General features: G+C 42.1%; 1 protein-coding gene across 3 annotated transcripts in view; it reads left to right on the top strand.

Moving 5' to 3' along the window:
* The first annotated feature begins 289 nt into the window (after positions 1-289).
* The window catches only part of CTDSPL2 (CTD small phosphatase like 2), an 87,808-nt gene continuing 67,672 nt past the window's right edge, over positions 290-20,425 (top strand). For 2 of the 3 annotated variants that reach the window (XM_038420178.2, XM_038420180.2), the window contains exon 1: positions 423-600. The gene's annotated coding sequence lies outside the window, so the exon portion shown is untranslated. Of the gene's footprint in view, positions 601-20,425 lie in introns of all 3 variants that reach the window. The other variant, XM_038420179.2, reaches the window with a different exon arrangement.

Below are 20,425 nucleotides of genomic sequence, written 5' to 3'. Positions count from 1 at the left end.
ACCCCCCCACTCATAACCCCCCCAGTGTGAGGCAACCCCCCACTCAGAGCCGCCTCCCCCAGTGTGAGGCAACCCCCCCACTCATAGCCCCCTCCCCCAGTGAAGCAACCCCCCCACTCATAACCCCCCCAGTGTGAGGCAACCCCCCCACTCAGAGCCGCCTCCCCCAGTGGGAGGCAACCCCCCCACTCAGAGCCCCCCCCAGCGTGAGGCGCCCCACAATCCCCTTCCCAGCGTGAGCCCCCCCGACGGCCCGACCTCCCACTGACAGCCCCTCCCGGCGTTGGCCGCTCTGCCTCAGCCGCCCGCGGTGCGAGGCGCCCCCAGCTCGCCCCCCCTCGGCATTGCCCCCGCGCGAGGCCCCGCTCCTCCCCGGCACCGTCCCGACCCCCTCCCCCGGCAGGGCTGCGCCTGCGCGGCGGCCCCTCTCCCATCCGGGTCCCTCCGTGCGGTCTAGCAGGTCGGTAGGCGGGAAATGGCGACTGGCTGCTGAGCGGCTGCGGAGCCCCGGCGGCGGCGTAAACACAGCGGCGTCCGCCCGGCCTGGCCGCCGGGGCCCCGGATACCGGGGCCCGCCTCCTCGGCACCCCGCACCTACAGGTAGCGGACACCCCCTCCCAGCCAGCGCGGGGTCCCGCCCGGGATCGGGGGGAGCCAAGGGGGCTCACTCCCAGAGTGGCCCTGGAGGAGCCCCCCCTCCGGGCCTTGCCCCCCCTTACTAGCGGGCTCCCCCCCCCCCGTGTAAACTCTTCCCCGTCGGGGGCTCCTCTGCCCGGGTGTGAGGAGACACCGCTCCCCTGGTCGCCCTCCCTCCCCGCCTCAGAGGCCACTCAGCGAACCCCCCTCCGGAGCGGGGCCCCAGCCTCCCCCCCGATCCCCCCTGTGCTGGGGGAGGGGGCTGGGGGACTGTCACCTCCCCCCTGACACCCCGAGCCTCCCCCTTCAGGCCTAGGCCTATGGTGAGACGATTCCGCCTAGAATCCCAGATGCCTCCCCCAACTGCTCCCCCATCGCTTGGCTGCCCCCGGTTATTCTGGGGGGGGGGGTGGTGCGTACGGTTAATGCTCTGACTCGGTAGGCTGCCTGGGGGCCATGGGGGGGTACCCCCCTGCTGCTGCTGGCTTGTGTGCATCCCAAGTTGGGTTTGTTTAGGGGGCGTAGCTCTCCTGGCTGCATCTGAGTCCATGTTGCACACGCACGGGGAAGTGTGGGGAGTGCAACACAGGACGTGCCTGTTGCTGACTCTTGTTGCAATTATATTGGGGAGTGAAGCACTGGACATGGCTGTGGGCTAACTCTGAAAGTAATAGCACTGGAGTATGGGATGAGCCTGTCCTGGACTTAATAATGATGCTGGGGAACAGTGTGCCTGTGCATGCCTGTCACTGACTCTTATTGCAGTGATATTGGGGAGCGCAGTGCCAGCTGTGCCTACCCTTGACTCTAACAATAGTAGGAATGGGGGGAGTAGTGCCAGATAGGCTTGTTGCTCTGTCTATTGGTAATAATAATGGGGAACATAATCTTGGATGTGCTTGTTGCTGACTGTTAAAGGAATAATATTGGGGAGAGCGTCGCTGGACGTTCCTGTCACTGACTATAGTAATATTATTGGAGTGGTAGACAGCCCTGTAGCCTTTTACAGTAATTAATTGGGGGAACTGCCACAGTGGATGTGTCTCGCTCACTATGATATTACTGGGGACCACTGCATAAGATGTCCCCATCACTGAGTTGTATCATAATATTGGGAATGCACTGCTGAATGTACTGAATGTGTCAGTTGCTCACTTCTGTAACGTTGGGGAGTGCAGCAGTGGGTTTGCCTGTTGCTCATTTTACAATAATACTTGGGACTGCATCACAGAATGGGCACAATGGTCATTTTTGCAACAATTTTGGTAGGCTCTATATTAGAACTGGCTATCACTCCTTTTATCGTGGTACCAAAGAGTGCAGTGCCGGATGTGTTTGTTCCCTTTCATAATGATGATTTTGGGGGATGTAGTTCAGTACCTGTCTCACTCTGTTTTATTAGAATATTTAGTTTCACAACATCACATATATTTATGGTTCATTTAAAAAAATAATACTGAGGATCACAATGCTGCATATGCCTGGTTCTTTTCTTTTTTGATGATGACAAAGTACTTTCCACTCTTATAGTGCTGTGGTCTATGAGAGGATCTCAAAGCACTTTTTATTTATTAATTAATTATTGCTCTGTTGCCTCAGACAAGTCACTGAACCTCTTTTCTGGTTTTCTCATCAGTAAAATGGGAATAATAATACCTCACAGGGGTGTTGTGAGGATTGATTAGTTAATGTTTGTGAAGGGCTGTGAAGATTAAAAGACCTATATAAATGTTATGTATTATTATTAAAGTGTCATGACACACTGAGGTAAGGTAGTTATATTGTACCTGTTTTACTCATGGCTGAACTGAGGCAGAGAGATTATGAGTTACTCAAAGTTACACAAAAAGAAAAGGAGTACTTGTGGCACCTTAGAGACTAACACATTTATTTGAGCATAAGCTTTTGTGAGCTACAGCTCACGAAAGCTTATGCTCAAATAAACGTGTTAGTCTCTAAGATGCCACAAGTACTCCTTTTCTTTTTGTGAATACAGACTAACACGGCTGCTACTCTGAAACCTGTTAAAGTTACACACTGAATGTTTGACAGTGGCAAAAATAAAATCCTGGAACCTTAATTCTTACATGCTGTGAGCACAAGAGGACATCACTACATTTATTTCTGTCTAATGGGTATATTATAAGATTTTCTCAGATCTTATTTGTCTTAAGAAGTGTTATGATTTTGGTGAAGCTATTTTGTTTTACTTAGTTTTGGTTTTGCACATATGTCTTGCCCATTTGTACACTTTAAAGATGTCATGGCACTTTTTGTAAGAATTAACGGTGCGTGCCCCAGGGTTCTGGACAAATTCAGATAATTACATTTTGTATCTCTAAATTCTGTTATTCTTGCCAAGATATTTACACTGCGTAAAGCATTCTTCACTTTCTTTCCTAAAGTATTGTGTGGCATTCTGGTCAAGACTTGATTGTCTTCTCACTGACTTCAGGAGTACTGAATAAAGTTCCTAATCATTACCCTGTACCATCTCAAATATGACTGCATTTCAGGGATTTGTCTTTAGATATTCCTTTCCTTCCCCACACAGGTTTTCAGAGTTTTAATGTTTGTAAAATTATTGGAGCTCTCTTGTTAAGGATATTATAGAAGTTGAGGATATTATTTTGTAAATGTCCATGTATTTCAGTAACCTAAAGGTAACTTTACTTCAATAGGGTGTAAATTTAAAGTTGGAGGGAAAGATGGCATTAACAAGTTACTGTGAAAAAAGTCTTACTTTGTTCATCAAAAGAATGACATAATGACAAAGCTTATTTTCGGAATAGCCAAGCTGAGTGGTGTTCTTTGTTTCCTTTTTAATTACATTATACTCTTCAGCCATTTAGCACCCTTAATTTTACTGTTTGTCAGTAGCAGTCTTTTTCATGATTCATATAAGTGCTTATTTATTTTCTTGATACCAGTTAGTGACACTAATAAAAGCAAGGAAATACAAAATTAAAACTGAAATTGAGACTGAGGCCTGTCCTATTGTAACTGGTAGGTAATGAAGCATGATTTATTTATATATAAAATAAATCACTGTTAGGAGATTCTTTGCAGTAGGGCTGTAACAGACACTGCTTACACATGGGGTGACAGCAAAAAGGTCACCGTTTGCTCTTGTTTGTTTGACTCAAAATTTGTGTGTTAATTTTGAATAGTAACTATTTTTAATCAGAATTTTTGAAGAGGTGGAGAAGAGAATCCCAAAATAAATAGGTTGAAGAGTTGAAATATATATTAACTTCATTTAAATTTTAGTTTTTAGAGTAATTGAGTATATATTATTAACAGTGTATTTATGAGCAGATGGTAATGGTTTTTTTGGATTGTTTACGACATTCACGGACAGATTGTCTGCTGTGCCCATATACATAGACTGCTTAAAACAGTTTTCTGGTCTCTTCTGTTTTACCAGTCTTGAGAACCCCATGCAGCAGTGACCCTTCATCTAGCTGAAGACCACTGGACATGACCTCCTCTGGAGCCAAACTAAAGCTACTCCGAGGAGAGGTTTCTTAAGTATAAAATAATGATTTCTTCCCCGCAGAGGGACAGGTGTTCTGAATCTAAAGAACTTTTAGCTCTTGACTCCATGTTGAGTGAAGGACCAAATTCTGTCTAGAAGCTATATTCTTTGCTGGGCTGATTTTTACCATTTCTATTGAACAGTTCTTTTAAACATAGATTTAAGAGACTTCTGTTTCCTGTCATTTGGATTGAGCAGAATTGTGTACTGTTTGTTACTGGAAGACAAACTGGAACTTTCAGAAGTGAAGTAACATGTACTCATGGATTTTTTTGTTGGCTATTTCCCTAATTCCTGGTCCCTATCCCCCTTGCTGCCAACTGGTGTGCTTACTATTTTAGCCTGGCCTCCTGTGGCCAGCCAGTGAGTATCTCACACCGTTTATGGACTGCATTGATGTCAGAATAGGACTTTAATTCAGGCTGCCAAGTTTTCTTTCCTCTTGATTCCATTCCCCTTCCTTACTTTGTCTCAGGAGCATTCCTGTTGACAAAGTGCTGTTGTGATGCACGAACAGATCAGACACTCATGCTCCCAGCTTTTACTGTCCCAGGAAGAGAAGGACTAAGCCTGAATCAAATTCTTTTCCTTCATGTAGTAGCACTTTGCATTACCAGTCATTAGAAGGAACTTTTCTTTATTATTTCCACACTCTCCCAGTCAAATTCATAGTAAGTTATACTTAAGGATTTTTAGATACCTCTGATTCTCCAGCGGAAAGGTAAATTCTCCCTATAAGCTTGGTCAGTAAAGTAGAATTCTGGTTCACATTGCCTTTGGCATTCAAAATGTCAAGCCCTGTAAAGCATTCTTAATATTGTAGGTTGTTATATACTAAGATGTAATGCCTGTTGCAGAGTAATGTTGTATTGTATTTTTGCTTTTCATAGATCAAGCTATTTGGAAACAAATCTGTTGATGTATGGTTGTGTTAAACTGTCTAGATTGCCACTACTTTAAAATATAAAGTGGATTTATTAGTATCAGTTTTACATTTCCAGGTGGAAGGTCTTAATTTTTCAATAGTAGTTGAAAAATTAAGAGACAATCCATACATTTCATGGATCCCTACTGTGATCACTTACAAAAAATGGGATTGGTGGATTTTCAATTGTTGGCATATTTCATTTTATGTTAAGTGATTTCCATAAAGTCAGTTTCAGGAATTAGTTCAACCAAGGCTTTCTTAGGGTTTGCTTACACAGGGACATTCAGAAAAGATATATCCAGATTAATTGAAGGTACGAATTTAAAGTGAATTAGTTAAACCACATAAACTCTATGTGAATGCTCTTATTCAGAATTAAAGTGACCTTAATTTGGTGTAGGAAATTAATTAAAATAAGCTGAAGACGAACCTCTTTAATTCTGAAAGACTGCACCTTCACAGGAGCTTGTTGTTTAACTAATCCATTTTAAATTCACAAAAAGAAAAGGAGTACTGGTGGCACCTTAGAGACTAACAAATTTATTAGAGCATAAGCTTTCGTGAGCTACAGCTCACTTCATCGGAATGCATCCGATGAAGTGAGCTGTAGCTCACGAAAGCTTATGCTCTAATAAATTTGTTAGTCTCTAAGGTGCCACCAGTACTCCTTTTCTTTTTGCGAATACAGACTAACACGGCTGCTACTCTGAAACCTGTGATTTTAAATTCAAACTTTCAGTTAATTCTGATTAGCTTTCTTGAGTGTCCCTGTGTAAACAAGCCCTTAGTAATGTGTAAAATATTCTAAGTGGCTTTGGTTTTATCTGGTTGTCTAGGGAAGGAGATTTGGGGAGGGAAGAGGGGGACATTTCAGATAGGATGGCCCAGTCACGCTCCATTGAGTATCAGGAGGCTGGTGTATTCCCAGCTCTGCGAATGACCTGCTGTATGACCCTGAACAAGTCACTACCTCTGTGCCTCAGTTTCCTGATCAGTAAAATGATTTATCATAGTTTATAAAGCACTAAGATCTATGGGCAAACCTGTGTGATGCAGAAGTATAGCTGGTGCTGAAGAATATTCTCTCTACTATCAGCTGCATGTGATTCCTTCTATTGTAGTGGAAAATCTAATGAGTGTAGCTCTTGACAGAGTTGGTTTTATGAGAACTCAGCCCCCTATCAATCAGGCTTGCTAAAACTAACACTAAATACAATGCTTAAAAAACCCCCTATGTGTTGCAGCAGATCTAAGCAGGATCCACTGTCTAAGGGCTTGTCTACACTTGAAATGCTACAGCAGCCCAGATGTAGCACTTAAGTGTAGACACATACCAGAGCAATGGGAGAGGTTCTCCAATTGATTTAGTTAATCCACCTGCCTGAGAGGCAGTAGCTAGGTCAATAGAAAAAATAGTCCATTAACGTAGGGCAGTCTATACCTGGGGTTAGGTCAATTTAACTATAAAAGCAGCAAAGAGTCCTGTGGCACCTTACAGACTAACAGATGTATTGGAGCATAAGCTTTTGTGGGTGAATACCCACTTGGACGTGCATCCGACGAAGTGGGTATTCACCCACGAAAGCTTATGCTCCAATACATCTGTTAGTCTATAAGGTGCCACAGAACTCTTTGCCACTTTTACAGATCCAGACTAACACGGCTACCCCTCTGATACAATTTAACTATGTCACTCAGGGTGTGATTTTTTTCGCACTCCTGAGACACCTACATAGGTTGACCTAGGTTTCAGAGTAGCAGCCGTGTTAGTCTGTATTCGCAAAAAGAAAAGGAGTACTTGTGGCACCTTAGAGACTAACAAATTTATTAGAGCATAAGCTTTCGTGAGCTACAGCTCACTTCATCGGATGCATTTGGTGGAAAAAACAGAGTAGAGATTTATATCTGTTGGTGATGGCTTATCTTAAGTGATCACTCTCCTTACAGTGTGTATGATAAACCCATTGTTTCATGTTCTCTGTGTGTGTGTATATAAATCTCTACTCTGTTTTTTCCACCAAATGCATCCGATGAGGTGAGCTGTAGCTCACGAAAGCTTATGCTCTAATAAATTTGTTAGTCTCTAAGGTGCCACAAGTACTCCTTTTCTTTTTATAGGTTGACCTAATGTAGGAGTGTAGAGACGGCCTAAGTTTTGTGTAGACAGTGTTGGTTAACTCTGAAAAAGTAGGCCATAGAAAATTTCTTCCAGAGCTCACATTCAGACTTCCTATTAAAAGGAGGAGAAATCAAGCAAAAGATACAAAGAAAGCATAAAAACTAACTCTTCGTGAAATTTCACACTGTTCTTCCGCCTGCCTTTAGGTAAACAGGAATTTATGCCGCATTTTAAGCCCATTTTACTGTGCGTAGTAACTATGGAGTTGTTACTAGGCATCTCCATAATCATGGAGAACATAGGTGAGGAAATATTGGTACAAGCTTACATGTTTTGTTTTGTTTTTTTTCCTAGTTTTGAATTTGCAATACTTATTTTGCCTTCATGTAGTTTAATCAGGTATAAGATTATTTAGTAAGATGCTTCTCCCATGATAAACAAGCCTTCACCTCATTTAAAAAAAATGAGTGGCTTTTTTCAGGTCAACAGTGAGTTTCACTTTGCAGAATTACCAGCTCCTGTTTGATGTGATGCCCCAGGATGCATGCTGCTGCTAACCATCTCATCCCAAAAACTGGGGTATAAAATTTTATAAAAGAATTATAGGAATTTCTAAATAAATTTAGGATTGCCTTTACTTCATAGGTAGGCTCCAATATTTATTGCTTTTCTGTGGTGAGTGTGAAGTTGTCAAGTGATCAAGCTGCAACACATTTGGACTTTGTGGAATATGCAAGTGGCAGAAGGCAGGCAAGTACACAAGGCCAAACTTAGACTTAAAAGACTAGACTTTAAACGTGTAATATTATTTAGTTACCTACCTCAGGTTAGGGCTAAGCAATTGTTCTTAGTGTCAGCTATGCTGACCAAGTTAAAGCTTTTAACAACCATATGCTAAAATTCAGTTGCTTAGACTTAAGCTGTGTTCAGAAAGCATTAGCTAGATTGAGGTAGGTTACTCAGTCTAATATCACATTTATAAATTCTTGTCTAGATATCTACAACTACAGTAGAACTACATGATAGTTGCAGGTGCTGAATATTTCTTAAAATCTGGCATAAATTTGTTTAATTACCCTGTGTAATAGATTCTTAACTCATCTATTGTTCAACACTTCTGCTGCCTTCAGTGTATCTCCTTCCATAAACTGCTACTGCTGGTGGTTTTGAAGTAGTCTCTTCTTGATAATCTGGTTTACCAACATGAAACACAGTTAAAACTAGAACGTCCCAGCCTTCTTCTCAGGATTTTGTAATCTGTTTTGCCCCTTCATTCAATCTGAAGGGTTTTGCTCCTCCCCCTCCCTCCAGGTAGCTCCAGCTTTCCTGCCAGCTGGTAGGGAAGAGCTTCTTCCCTGGGTCCCCTCTGGATTCCTTCCAGTTCTCTCTCTTCTTTACCCTTATAGCTCAGTGCATTAGATGACAGCTCTGTTCAGCCTTTTTTAGCCCTTGGTCTCCTCACCTCTGAGGCAGTAGGCGCCTTTTTATAGGAAGGACTGCCCTTGGGCTATAATGAGATGCCTGGTCACCTGACTCAACCACTGGCTCAAGCCCAAATCCATCACCTGTAGGGCTGGGCCCATCTCCCTTAAAGGACCAGCCCAAACTGTGGTATTCTGGCTGTTTGGAGCAATGTGCACATGCTTATAGTGTGTGTATGTATAGGCACACACTTTATTTATACATTTTGAAAATGAGAGCTTCTATCAGAGTAATTAAAAAAGCATAGTTGTGAAAGAGTTACATTGCTTCTGTGAGGAAAGGGATTATTAGGACTGCCTGAGGCCATAAGTCAGAGATCAGTTTTCTGGAAACAGCAGACAGGAAGTTACAGTAGGTAAAGGTAATATATAGATAACAGAAATAGCTATTAAAAAGTTAAATGTATTTACAGACCTTGTCTAGACTAGATTTAAAGGTGACATTAGATTGAATTACTTAACTCAGTCTAGTTAACACCTTTTAAAACTAATAAAAACAAAGCAATTATACTTTTTTAAACTGATTTAGTTTAAACATGATTGAAAAACACCCTGTTTACCCATCAAGACAGGGCCCATGATTGTTAAAGGAAGTGAGCCAGGAAGTTCTTTGAACCTTGACATTTTTAGTGGACATTCTTAAAAGATCAGTAAGTTTGGAAGAAACATCTGAGAATTTGAAAGTGGCAAACATGATTCCATTGTTTAAAACAAGTATCAAAAAGTTGCTTGAGTTTAGGGGTATCCTGCTAATCAAACTTTGGAGTTATTTAGAAGTATTTCTGCTTGATAGGGAAATTCAGTTGATTTACTGCACTTAGGTTTTCAAAAAACATACCATAATGTTCACCTTCAAAGATTGATAACCAATATGAATGTGTCCTGGACCAGTACATAAAGTAGGTTTCCAAATTGTAAAGTGGCTTGAGATCAGGAAATAGAGGTCTGTCATAGATGGTTCCCTACTTTTCAAGTTAAAAAGATATTCCAAATGGAGTGCTCTTGCAGCCTCTCTCTTCATATATTTCTTCTCCTTTTTGTTTCAGGTGGCAGCAACTTTAGAGATGGAGGTGTGACAAAGTGTGCTCCTGCATATTCACACTTTTCCAGTGGTAGGGGCAATTTGAAACTGGCCTCAACTACACACAAATTTTGTACTGGAATAACTATTTCAATTAGGGGTTTGATTATTTTTTTACCGAAATAATTATACTGTACAACCCCTAGTAAGGACACAAATAGACTGGTATAGATTATTCATCTTGCTGTATAGATAGTTATAGCAGTATAATCACTTTTATACTGGCATAACAGCACCCGTACTGTGGTCAGTTGCACTGTTTTAACTATACCAGTATAGTTAAATTAGTACAGCGGTTCTCAAACTGTGGGTTGGGCCCCTCAAACTGTGGGTCGTGACCCTGTTTTAATGGGGTCATCAGGGCTGGCCTTAGACTTGCGCAGGCTCAGGGCTGAAGCTAAAGCCTTAGCCCCACTGCCTGGGACTGAAGCTGAAGCCTGAAGGATTTAGCCCTGGGTAGTGGGGCTCAGACTTCGGCTTCAGCCCTGAGTAGCAGGGCTCAGGTTACAGTCCCGCCATTTGGGGACGAAGCCCTCAGACTTTGGTTTCGGCCTCCCATCTCCCCTCCACCCCTGTTGGGGCAGCAGGGCTTGGGCTTGGGCTCAGGCTTTGGTCCCCCTTCTTGGGGTCGTGTAGTAATTTTTGTTGTCAGAAGGGGTTCGCAGTGCAATGAAGTTTGAGAATCGCTGAAGTAGTACAACTTTTGTGTGCAGAAAAGGTGTGTAGATAGTGTAAAACCAGTTGGTCTCATGCTTCTGTGGCTGCTTTCAATCAGGAAAGTACTCTTCCACATGAATGATTTGATCATTCTGTGAAATTCCCACACTAAAAATGAAATAATAATAGTTGAGGGGTGGTAGGAAAAGATTTTGATGATTCTGCACCCAGTGTCATGTTTCCTTAACACAAAGTGGAACAACTGAAATGGTATTTTCCTATTTTCAGATTCAGAGTACAAATGAAAATCTACAGTGTCTGACCGGGACACTCCCTCAGAAGTTGAGAATTAGTGACATCTTAATTTGATATCAGGGTGGATAAAAATCAATGTGTTTTTTTTTTAATAAAAAAAATCTGATTTTTTTATTTAAATCGGGTTTTTTTAATAAAATGCTTTTTGAGGAAAAAACGATCTAAAGATAGTTTTTATTACGATACATTGTAGCTCAAAGATATCTCATCATGGAATCGGGATTATAAATTCTGATTGTATAGTATGAGACAATATATTCATGTAAAAAGAAAAGGAGTACCGGTGGCACCTTAGAGACTAACAAATTTATTAGAGCATAAGCTTTCGTGAGCTACAGCTCACTTCATCGGATGCTCACGAAAGCTTATGCTCTAATAAATTTGTTAGTCTCTAAGGTGCCACCGGTACTCCTTTTCTTTTTGCGAATACAGACTAACACGGCTGCTACTCTGAAACCTATATTCATGTAATGTTTAAGAAAAGTTTTATAAATGAGTTTCAGTAGTTCATGGATTAGGGACCCAATCTTATGGGGTTTCGGGGGCTTCTGTATAGATTATTTAGGTTAATCTTTCTATATACCCAATGGGACTCAGTGCTCAGAAGATACCATCAGAGATGCTTAGTTTTGCAGTTCTCAAACTGTGGATTTGTGTCCCCAGAGATAACATGCTTGTTAACAGCAAAAATGTTTTAAAATAAATAAATAATATATGGAGGTGAGAAATAACAGACCTCAACCCTATTGTCCCTCTGCAAATTTGTGTACACAGAGTGAATCCCTCACCTCTCTCTAAAAGTGCAAAGTTTCAAAAAGTTCAATGAATAGAAGATTGTTGGAGGTGGAATAGATCTGAGCAAGAAGCAGTCTGGAGATAAATGTGAGAAGGGAGGGACAGGCAGTAGAAACAAAAGTGAAACTGTTCGAGCAGCATATTCCAGAATGGACTTTTATGTAGAAATTCATGATTAAATCGATTCTTCCTGACTAATGATTGCAATAATTGTTTTAATCAATTTGATTTAAATCAAATCCACTATTCGATATTCAAAAGGCACATGAGGTCTCAATCAAAGCTCTGCAGAATTGATTAATACATTCTTCAATCTGTTTTCCCTCAATCTCTGACTTCTAAAAACATGTTTTTGGGGAGTGTTCTACCATTGTTGTCTCTGATGCCACCCGCCACTCTGCCTACCTGTTAAAAATTATAAGTATTTGAAAATAAGGGTGTTGTTTTTTTATAAATAATTGGGATTTCTGAGCTTGCTGTTGGTGGGTAACTATCTTGCTAAAAAGGGTCCACATTTGTGACACTTAGAATCATAGAATATCAGGGTTGGAAGGGACCTCAGGAGATCATCTAGTCCAACCCCCTGCTCAAAGCAGGACCAATCCCCAATTTTTGCCCCAAATCCCTAAATGGCCCCCTCAAGGATTGAACTCACAACCCTGGGTTTAGCAAGCCAATGCTCAAAACACTGAGCTATCCCTCCCCCCTCTCGTCACTGTACCTTTTAATTTCTGTTTAACTAACCTCCTCATTTTTGCATAGTTCCCCTTTCTGAAATTAAATACAGGTTTCAGAGTAGCAGCCCTGTTAGTCTGTATTCGCAAAAAGAAAAGGAGTACTTGTGGCACCTTAGAGACTAACAAATTTATTAGAGCATAAGCTTTCGTGAGCTACAGCTCACTTCATCGGATGCATTTGGTGAAAAAAACAGAGGAGAGATTTATATACACATACACAGAGAACATGAAACAATGGGTTTATCATACACACTGTAAGGAGAGTGATCACTTAAGATAAGCCATCACCAGCAGCAGGGGGGGGAAAGGAGGAAAACCTTTCATGGTGACAAGCAAGGTAGGCTAATTCCAGCAGTTAACAAGAATATCAGAGGAACAGTGGGGGGTGGGGTGGGAGGGAGAAATACCATGGGGAAATAGCTTTACTTTGTGTAATGACTCATCCATTCCCAGTCTCTATTCAAGCCTAAGTTAATTGTATCCAGTTTGCAAATTAATTCCAATTCAGCAGTCTCTCGTTGGAGTCTGTTTTTGAAGCTTTTTTGGTGAAGGATAGCCACTCTTAGGTCTGTGATCGAGTGACCAGAGAGATTGAAGTGTTCTCCAACTGGTTTTTGAATGTTATAATTCTTGACGTCTGATTTGTGTCCATTCATTCTTTTACGTAGAGACTGTCCAGTTTGGCCAATGTACATGGCAGAGGGGCATTGCTGGCACATGATGGCATATATCACATTGGTAGATGCGCAGGTGAACGAGCCTCTCATAGTGTGGCTGATGTGATTAGGCCCTATGATGGTATCCCCTGAATAGATATGTGGACAGAGTTGGCAACGGGCTTTGTGGCAAGGATAGGTTCCTGGGTTAGTGGTTGTGTTGTGTGGTGTGTGGTTGCTGGTGAGTATTTGCTTCAGATTGGGGGGCTGTCTGTAAGCAAGGACTGGTCTGTCTCCCAAGATCTGTGAGAGTGATGGGTCGTCCTTCAGGATAGGTTGTAGATCCTTGATGATGCGTTGGAGAGGTTTTAGTTGGGGGCTGAAGGTGATGGCTAGTGGCGTTCTGTTGTTTTCTTTGTTGGGCCTGTCCTGTAGTAGGTGACTTCTGGGTATTCTTCTGGCTCTGTCAATCTGTTTCTTCACTTCAGCAGGTGGGTATTGTAGTTATAAGAATGTATGATAGAGATCTTGTAGGTGTTTGTCTCTGTCTGAGGGGTTGGAGCAAATGCGGTTATATCGTAGCGCTTGGCTGTAGACAATGGATCGAGTGGTATGATCTGGATGAAAGCTAGAGGCATGTAGGTAGGAATAGCGGTCAGTAGGTTTCCGATATAGGGTGGTGTTTATGTGACCATCGCTTATTAGCACCGTAGTGTCCAGGAATCAGAGTAGCAGCCGTGTTAGTCTGTATTCGCAAAAAGAAAAGGAGTACTTGTGGCACCTTAGAGACTAACAAATTTATTAGAGCATAAGCTTTCGTGAGCTACAGCTCACTTCATCGGATGCATTTGGTGGAAAAAGCAGAGGAGAGATTTATATACACACACAGAGAACATGAAACAATGGGTTTATCATACACACTGTAAGGAGAGTGATCACTTAAGATAAGCCATCACCCACAGCAGGGGGGGAAAAAGAGGTGGATCTCTTGTGTGGACTGGTCCAGGCTGAGGTTGATGGTGGGATGGAAATTGTTGAAATCATGGTGGAATTCCTCAAGAGCTTCTTTTCCATGGGTCCAGATGATGAAGATGTCATCAATGTAGCGCAAGTAGAGTAGGGGCATTAGGGGACGAGAGCTGAGGAAGCGTTGTTCTAAGTCAGCCATAAAAATGTTGGCATACTGTGGGGCCATGCGGGTACCCATCGCAGTGCCGCTGATTTGAAGGTATACATTGTCACCAAATGTGAAATAGTTATGGGTCAGGACAAAGTCACAAAGTTCAGCCACCAGGTTAGCCGTGACAGTATCGGGGATACTGTTCCTGACGGCTTGTAGCCCATCTTTGTGTGGACTGTTGGTGTAGAGGCTTCTACATCCATAGTGGCTAGGATGGTGTTTTCAGGAAGATCACCAATGGACTGTAGTTTCCTCAGGAAGTCAGTGGTGTCTCGAAGATAGCTGGGAGTGCTGGTAACGAAGGGCCTGAGGAGGGAGTCTACATAGCCAGACAATCCTGCTGTCAGGATGCCAATGCCTGAGATGATGGGGCGTCCAGGATTTCCAGGTTTATGGATCTTGGGTAGCAGATAGAATACCCCAGGTCGGGGCTCCAGGGGTGTGTCTGTGCGGATTTGTTCTTGGGCTTTTTCAGGGAGTTTCTTGAGCAAATGCTGTAGTTTTTTTTTGGTAACTCTCAGTGGGATCAGAGGGTAATGGCTTGTAGAAAGTGGTGTTGGAGAGCTGCCTAGTAGCCTCTTGTTCATACTCCGACCTATTCATGATGACGACAGCACCTCCTTTGTCAGCCGTTTTGATTATGATGTCAGAGTTGTTTTTGAGGCTGTGGATGTCACTGTGTTCTGCATGGCTGAGGTTATGGGGTAAGCGATGCTGCTTTTCCACAATTTCAGCTCGTGCACGTCGGCGGAAGCAGTCTATGTAGAAATCCAGGCTGCTGTTTCGACCTTCAGGAGAAGTCCACCCAGAATCCTTCTTTTTGTAGTGTTGGCAGGAAGGTCTCTGTGGGTTAATATGTTGGTCAGAGGTGTGTTGGAAATATTCCTTGAGTCTGAGACGTCGAAAATAGGATTCTAGGTCACCACAGAACTGTATCATGTTCGTGGGGGTGGAGGGGCAAAAGGAGAGGCCCCGAGATAGGACAGATTCTTCCGCTGGGCTAAGAGTATAGTTGGATAGTTATTGTTGTGGCCCCTTGTGGCATATAGTAGTTTAGATAGCTTAGTGTCCTTTTTGTTTTGTAGAGAAGCAAAGTGTGTTTTGTAAATGGCTTGTCTAGTTTTTGTAAAGTCCAGCCACGAGGAAGTTTCTGTGGAAGGTTGGTTCTTTATGAGAGTATCCAGTTTTGAGAGCTCATTCTTAATCTTTCCCTGTTTGCTGTAGAGGATGTTAATCAGGTGGTTCCGCAGTTTCTTTGAGAGTGTGTGGCACAAGCTGTCAGCATAGTCTGTGTGGTATGTAGATTGTAATGGATTTTTTACCTTCAGTCCTTTCGGTATGATGTCCATCTGTTCGCATTTGGAGAGGAAGATGACGTCTGTCTGTATCTGTGCGAGTTTTTTCATGAAGTTGACAGTATAATGGCTTGAATAGAGACTGGGAATGGATGAGTCATTACACAAAGTAAAACTATTTCCCCATGGTATTTCTCCCTCCCACCCCACCCCCCACTGTTCCTCTGATATTCTTGTTAACTGCTGGAATTAGCCTACCTTGCTTGTCACCATGAAAGGTTTTCCTCCTTTTCCCCCCCTGCTGCTGGTGATGGCTTATCTTAAGTGATCACTCTCCTTACAGTGTGTATGATAAACCCATTGTTTCATGTTCTCTGTGTGTGTGTATATAAATCTCTCCTCTGTTTTTTCCACCAAATGCATCCGATGAAGTGAGCTGTAGCTCACGAAAGCTTATGCTCTAATAAATTTGTTAGTCTCTAAGGTGCCACAAGTACTCCTTTTCTTTTTGAAATTAAATAGAGAGCCTTATGGCCAGGAACAGAGCTTGGGGAAAGTATTAAAACATGGTATAGTTAAAATGGCTTCTTAACAGGTTTTTGTCAGTAATTATGAGTTGGGACAAATTGTGTTAAATGTTTAAAACAAACTGTACCTAGTCTAGAATGCACTTCTTTAAAAAAAACATCCTTAACTTGTCCACATTAGCCAACTAAAATGTTAGAAGTCAGTTGTATTGGACTTTGTTCAAGCATTATTTCCAAATTTGGTTCCAAGCCCACTGTGTACAGGACATAAGGAATCTAGAAACTAATGTCTAACGTTCTTCAAAACTGATGTAACACTTATGGACTTGTATATGGACTTGTCCTACATGCAGAGCTTGTCTATGCTGCCCTGCAGTTCGGACTATGGGTCTGTGAACAGCAGTGTGCACCAAAGTACTGCACTGAAACTCCCCTGTCTGGACACTGCATTAACAAACCAAAAGGTTCCTAGTTCACATTAAAACATTAAACATGTTGATGCGCTTTGCAATTCACACCTGCGGTGGTCAGAACTGCAGGGCATTTCAAGCATAGCCTCAGTAAAGTTGATATGAATTAACTTTCAAAGTGGTAGTTAGACTATATTAAATCCCTGTGTGGATACTCTTATTCAGAATTAATTAAATTGAATTAAGCTAAACTGAATTAAGGCCACTTTAATTCTGAATAAGTGCATCTACACAGAGGTTTAAAGCAGTTTAACTGATCTACTTTAAATTCACACCTTTAATATCAATTGGATTCATTTTCTTGAGTGACCCTGTATAGAAAATTCCTTATGCTTTTTTTTCCTCCCCCCCATCACCCCTTCAGTCATGATGTATAGTGAAGAAGGGCCTGAAAGAGGTGTTTGGGTGAAAGGAGGTGTTCCTCTTATTTACATGAGAAATATTAAGAATTTCAAGATGGTCTTGCCTGGTTTTGCTGGTGAGCTTCTTAAGAATTCCCCAGGATGTTTATTGTGAGCTCTCACCTTAATTGAAGAGGTAGAGGTGATGACTACCTTTTGTTCCAAGTATCTGTTAGGCAGTGAAGTTAATAGTTAACAAAAATGAACAAAAAAAATCTGGCATTTTAAACAGTGTGACTATCCTTTCCTGTCTTATATGCTCACTTCTTGGTCTCTTGTTTCTTATGATGTCAAAATTTCTCTAGCTTTCTAATTGCCATAAAGTCTCCTATGTTAGAGAAGACCTGAATTTCTAATATAAAAATTAGCCTCCCCAATTCACCCTTCCCCCCCACCAAAACCCCCCATCTCCCCGCCAAACCCACAAGTCACTAACAGCAAGATCTCCTTTAAATGTCATAAACAACAAAGAATACAAGCCCATTTTTGATCCTTGCAGGTCAGTTTTACCTCTACAGTTTTGTAGTGCCATATGAATATACTGTATACAACTGTGTATAAGGATGGAAAATAATGAATTGGATGAAACTTGAAAATATGAGATGATAAAGGTTATTTTTTGTTATGGGTGAGGGGTAAGGAAGATTATTCACATCTGTATTAGAATCCAGAGGATTCCCCCAAACAGTTGTATCTCTTACTTTTATATAAGTCACTCTATCACTGCAATCATCCTAATAGTCAAGGAGGACTAGACTAGAATCACTTTGGAGCCTGGCATCATTATTCCCTAAACAGCTGCTTACTCCTGGGGGAATTCTGCATCACTGTACATGCCCAGAATTCATGTTCCTCGCAGATTTCTTCGCTTCCCTGCAGAAAAATGACTTCTGATGGGGGAGCAAAAGAAAGCTGCAAGAGCAGTCATGCACCCCTCCCTGGCATCACAGGCAGGTTGGTTCGGGTGCCCGGAGCAGCCAATAGAGATGTAAATCACCAGCCGGGATGTGTGAAGGGGTGGGCAGGCATGCATGAGAGAGAGAGACACACACACACTCTGTCCCTCTCGCTCACTATTGTGGCATGCTTATCATGGAAGGAACTGTGTTTAGTCTGTGGAAGAGAAGAATGAGGGGGGATTTGGTAGCTGCTTTCAACTCCCTGAAAGGGGGTTTCAAAGAGGATGGATCTAGACTGTTCTCAGTGGTAGCAGAGGAGTAATGGTCTCAAGTTGCAGTGGGGGAGGTTTAGGTTGGATATTAGGAAAAACTTTTTCACTAGGAGGGTGGTGAAGCACTGGAATGCGTTATCTAGGGAGGTGGTGGAATCTCCTTCCTTAGAAGTTTTTAAGGTCAGGCTTGACAAAGCCCTGGCTGGGATGATTTAGTTGGGGATTGGTCCTGCTTTGAGCAGGGGGTTGGAGTAAATGACCTCCTGAGGTCCCTTCCAACCCTGATATTCTATGATTCTATGAGGGGCAGGGCTTCGGAGTGTCTCTGAGGAAGTAGGTGTGGCGCAGGCTGTCCCCTCAGGCAGAGCAGAATGTAGCAGCCTGCCTGCTTAATGAATTGTTCCCATTGTCTTTGTGAATTCTCCCAGGAGCATAAAACAGGTGTAAAAGTTTTAAGGTTTCAGAGTAGCAGCCGTGTTAGTCTGTATTCGCAAAAAGAAAAGGAGTACTGGTGGCACCTTAGAGACTAACAAATTTATTAGAGCATAAGCTTTCGTGAGCTACAGCTCACTTCATCCGATGAAGTGAGCTGTAGCTCACGAAAGCTTATGCTCTAATAAATTTGTTAGTCTCTAAGGTGCCACCGGTACTCCTTTTCTTTTTGTAAAGTTTTAAAGCTCCTTTACACGGCCAGAATGGTGTAAAGAACAGTATGTCCTTATAAATGCTTATGGTGCTTTAGTGATTAGAACTGGTCTAAATTTTTGGACTGAAAAAATTTCTCATCAGAATGTACTCCATGAACTGTTTGCTACTGATCTTTCTGGAGATGGTCAGTAGCCGATATAAATTGTGAGTTTGATTCCCCAGCCCTCACTTGTTCTTCAGTTGCCTGTGAAGTAACACTGTGCATATGGATGCGGATATTTGTTGACTAATAAGTAGAAATAAAGGGTCAAATCTAGCTACATTACTATTAGGCAAGGGGTTTGGGGATTACCTCCAATGCTCCCCCCTCCCATTCTTCATCCATTGTATTATAGTTTAAATAAATTGCCTAATAATTGAATATATTACCTAATAATTGAAACCAGCATCATTATATTGCATTATTTTGACAAATAAAATATGCAGAATATTAAAATAATATGTGCAGAATTTTTAATTTTTTGGTGCAGAATTCCCTCAGGAGTAACAGCTGGAGGGGTTGCTGATGAAGAAGCAAGGCATTCCATCTCTTCCCCACTCCTGGGGGGGCTGCCTGCACAGCAGGGAAGGATTTGAAAAATCCAAGAACCACATAAATTCACAAGTACTGTTTGCATCTTTTAGGGCTTGTCTACACTGGCTATGTTAAAGCGCTGCCGTGGCGGCGCTTTAACATGGCTTGTGTAGTCGCGGCACAGGGCTGGGAAAGAGCTCTCCCAGTGCTCTAAAAAAACCCACCTCCATGAGGGGTGTAGGTACCAGTACTGGGAGCTCGGCTCCCAGCGCTGGTGCACTGTCTATACTGGCATGTTACAGTGCTGAAACTTGCAGTGCTCAGGGGTGTGTTTTTTAACACCCCTGAGCGAGAAAGTTGCAGCGCTGTGAAGTGCCAGTGTAGACAAGACCTTAGTCTTGCAGGTCTATCCTAAAATGTTAACTAAAAAATATCAAGTTACACACCACACTAAAATACCAACTTGTTTACATTTTCAGCACTTGAGAATGTGTCTGTGTTGTATAGATTTAGTAATAGTAATATTTAATAATTCTCTAGCACCTCCTTTCTGAGGAACTTTTTAAACTTGAAAAAAGAAAAGGAGTACTTGTGGCACCTTAGAGACTAACAATTTATTTGAGCATAAGCTTTCGTGAGCTACAGCTCACTTTATCGGATGCATGCAGTGGAAAATAGAGTGGGGAGATTTATATACATAGAGAACATGAAACATTGGGTGTTACCATTCCCCCTTAACAAGAGTGATCAGATAAGGTGAGATATTACCAGCAGGAGAGTGGGGGTGGTGGTGTGGAAACCTTTTGTAGTGATAATCCGGGTGGGCCATTTCCAGCAGTTGACAAGAATATGTGAGGAACGTTGGGGGTGGGGGTAATAAATGGCAACTTGTGATGTTTTTTGTTGTTGTTGTTCCCTGAAAAATGACAACATAAAAATGGCATGTTCTTCCTCAACAGATCTGGTTCCTATATATTTTGAGTCACCTCTGCTTACTTTTATAGTGCAAAAATACAGTGTCACTACATTTTACACCTGTTAACATGGCAGAGTCATCATTGGTAGAATAAACTGGAGCCAATTAGATTGAATCAATTTAAGTGCAGCTCAGGGCAGAATTTGAGAACAGTGGGATCATACTGAGGTAGCTGAAGACAGACTTTAGTTTAGAGAATTGTTATTTTTTTCATTTTTTCTTAGTGCACTTGAAAAATCT

Source organism: Dermochelys coriacea, chromosome 10, assembly GCF_009764565.3.
Source record: "Dermochelys coriacea isolate rDerCor1 chromosome 10, rDerCor1.pri.v4, whole genome shotgun sequence".
NCBI lineage: Eukaryota > Metazoa > Chordata > Testudines > Dermochelyidae > Dermochelys > Dermochelys coriacea.
Note: the sequence above shows the minus strand (reverse complement) of the source record. Positions and strands in the feature narration are given on the sequence as shown.